At 34.6% G+C, this 3,746-nt stretch overlaps 1 pseudogene; it reads right to left on the bottom strand.

The window, feature by feature from the left end:
- Positions 1 to 272: 272 nt before the first annotated feature.
- On the bottom strand, positions 273 to 1,210 carry LOC143690098 (olfactory receptor 6C2-like; annotated as a pseudogene).
- Positions 1,211 to 3,746: the final 2,536 nt, after the last annotated feature.

The raw sequence follows: 3,746 nt of genomic DNA on the forward strand, positions 1-3,746 counted from the left end.
CCCTTCTTTCCATAGAGCATTAAAACAAAGACAAAACCATTAGTGGTGATACACTTTTTTAGAAATTTATGGTATGGTTTCACAATAAGTAAAACACTATGTGTGCATTTGATTTAAAATTATTTAATTAAGGTGACATAAGGATGATATATTAAAAGTCTATAAGAAAGTTAATCTGAGTACATTTAGACAGGAAACCATGAAACAAGTTGGAGGACATAGTAAAGTAAATAGGGGATTTTTTTTCATTTCACTTTGATTCAACAAATTTTCTACTTCTTTGAGAGAAATGCAATCCTCTTTATGGAGTGGTCAAAAGCTTGTTTCACTTGCTTGTTCCTCAGTGTATAAATGAAGGGGTTCAGCATAGGAGCCACAGAAGTAGTGAGCATTGAAACTCCTTTATTTATGGCCACCTCTTCATTTGCCGAAGGCTTGACATAGATAAAGATGCAGCTTCCATAGGTGATGGAGACCACGATCATGTGAGATGAGCATGTAGAAAAGGCCTTTTTCCTTTGCTGGGCAGACGGGAATTTCAGAATTGTCCTGATGATGTGTGTGTAGGACAGAAGCACACATGCTAGGGTGATAATGAGTGCAAAGACAGCCATAACGATAACCATCTGTTCTATTAGCCATGTATCTGTGCATGAAATCTTTAAGAGGGGACCTGCATCACAGCTAAAATGATCAACGGCATTACAGTCACAGAACTCCAGCTGGAGGCCGAAGCTAAGGGGTGGGAGAATGATCACCAAGCCCGCCACCCAACAACAGATGACTAATAAAATGCAGACTCTGCTGTTCATGATGGTCATGTAATGAAGGGGTTTACAGATGGCCATGTAGGAGTCATAGGACATGGCGGCCAAGAGAAAAAATTCTGTTGCCCCAAAGAGAATAACAAAAAATATTTGACTTGCACATGCATTGTAAGTGATGGTATTGTCTCCAGTTGATATACTGTACAGGAATCTAGGAATACAGACAGTAGTGAATGAGACTTCTAAAAAGGAGAAGTTTCTGAGGAAAAAGTACATAGGAGTTTTAAGGTGGGAGTCCAGCATTGTGAGGGTGATAATGGTCAGGTTCCCTGTTACACTCAACATGTAAGTGAGAAATAGAAAGATAAAAAGGAGAACTTGCAGTTGTGGATTATCTGTCAGTCCCAGCAGGATGAAAGTTTTATTGCTGTGTGATTTCTCATCATTGATTTACAGCATCCATACTAATCTGTATGTAAAAAAATCAAAGAATGTTCATGAGAAGGTAGATTATCTACTGCAAGAGGACAAGCATATAGAAGCCACACAAACTGGCATAAATGTTTTTCCTCCCTCTACAGTATGATCAATGCTTCCACTCTCTGTCAGTAGCCTTCCTGATTTGTCTTAAGTATTTACGTTATTGTAAAGTAATGCAACTTTCTTAGTATCATTCTTTGTTGCACAGAATTTGCAAATGTAGTTTAACACCTGTAATTTGCAACATCTATTAGATTTGCATATAGGTGAGAGAAAAGATGATGCCCTTTCATGAATACTTAAAAGATATTTATTTTGAACAACAAAAAAAGGTACTTATTTTGTCCCAGACAAACCCTGGATATGGATATATGCAGCTAATTAAGAACATGAATTCTCTTACACTGTCAATATTTATTAATATCAAAGGATTGTTTTAATAGAAGATTCATTTGTTCTGGAAAACAAAATAACAACAACAAAACACAACACTGGATCTTGAAATTTCCCCTTCTCTCTTTAGTCATCTCTGCTTGTATTCCTTATTTCATATTCCCAGCTCTATAGTACATATAGATGATTTCTTCTACAAGTGTTTTTATATACAATGTTCGAGATATTTACAAAAAGGAATATCCTCGTATACTTTCTCATGTTATTGTTCTAATTAATGGAAATTTCAGTTAATTTCAGTTATTGACCAGTTCTTTTTCCCTCTAAGCCACTGAAGTTAAAATTATATTTAATATTATTGAATATATTCTTCCAAGCTGTACATTTTTAATTGTTTTTAAGACCATTGAGAATTTGTTTTTAAGACCATTGAGAAACTAATGTCTCCATTTTCTCATATCACCACTCAACCTAAGCTTCAACCCATTGTTACATTTACTTTCAATTTCAAACCCTACTGCTTTCCTAACATCTACAAGAACTTCACTATTGTTGACGCCAATGACACATTTTCATTTTTATAGTGCCTACATCCTCAGAACATTTTTTCCTTAATGTTTAGTCATTCTTCATATGGTTTCCCTGCCATCATTCTGATGTTCTTATGAACTCTGGATCTCTCTTTTCACCATTCTACAGGGGCTTTTTCTCTGCCCATCTATGGAATATTGATATTTCTCAAAATTTTATCTTCAGAGCTCTCCTTTCTTGCTTTCTGCTCTTGCTCTGTACTCTATTAAAATAATTTTAAGTGAATGATTTAATATATCTTATATATGGTTTCTAACTTAAATTGTATTTTAATCTTTTAAAAAAGGGGAGAAATTTTCAGATGATGCTGATAGCTAATAGGCTTAGGCTATAACATCAGGAAGATTGAAATTGTTGCTGAATCCTGTGTCTGTACACAAGATAGAATCTCTTTCTTCTTTGTTTAAATAGTTTACATCCCTTTTCGGACCCTTAAATCTATTTCTCTCACGTCTACTCTCCTAGACCACTTGCTAACACAAACTGAAATGAATTAATTAAGTAGCCTTTTCATATTCATAGTATAAATTCTACCCTTTTCTTTATGCACTTAACTGTCCAGTTCTCTATGCTATTCTGAACTAACTTCAATAATATTTTTTTAGAGAAACAATGCTTAAGCCCAAAGGCAAACCAGTAAAGCTACATTTTGCAAGGGAAAATGTATGTCACCATTTTTCTATGACCTGGGACTGTTAAAAACATGCTAAAAACTACATTATTCAACTTTTCATGGGCTTACCAGTAGTATTCCTGTTTCTTTATTCATCAGTTTACCTCGGATAGAATAACATACTAACATTTTTTCTGACCCAGTGCTTTTGAGGTATAGAAAATAATCCTACAATAGCCATGGATGCCTCCCTCTTATATCAAAAAGCAAAAGAACAGACTGAAAAATCACTTCTTTTCTGGTGATTTTGTTACGCCCCCCCCCCCCACACACACACACACACAGGAGGTGTAATGCATGATTAAGAGTCTTTGGTGTAGTGGAAACTGCAGGAGTTTGGAATCAAACACACTGGTAAAAGAATTCTGACTATACAACTTCTAACAACCAATATTATAAAAAAGTGACTTTGATCCTGATATTCTCTAACACAAAACAATAATAATTTGCAGAGCTGCTGGGAGATTTAGAACTAATATATATGAAAGCCACAATTCCTAAATAAATTGTAAATTTATCATTATTAATAGGCTGTGGCACATTATATCCCATTCCCACAGCCACTGATGGCAGCCAGCCTCTTATGAACAGGGTATTGATGAATCACAAATACAATTAGTAGCACAACAATATCGTTCAAAAAAAGATTACAATGCTAATTCTGAATGTCTTAAAGACAAAATTATCTACAAAATGATTTGGCCTGTAGCCTGTCATTTTTATGCTTTTTGTACTTTCAAACATGGTTTATTGTCTAAACCTTAAATTTAACCAGACTCTCTTCTCCTTTCCTCTTCTGCAATATACTATAACTTTTAATTCTCTATTTTACTCTCCATATT

Source organism: Tamandua tetradactyla, chromosome 7 (genome assembly GCF_023851605.1).
Source record: "Tamandua tetradactyla isolate mTamTet1 chromosome 7, mTamTet1.pri, whole genome shotgun sequence".
Taxonomy (NCBI): domain Eukaryota; kingdom Metazoa; phylum Chordata; class Mammalia; order Pilosa; family Myrmecophagidae; genus Tamandua; species Tamandua tetradactyla.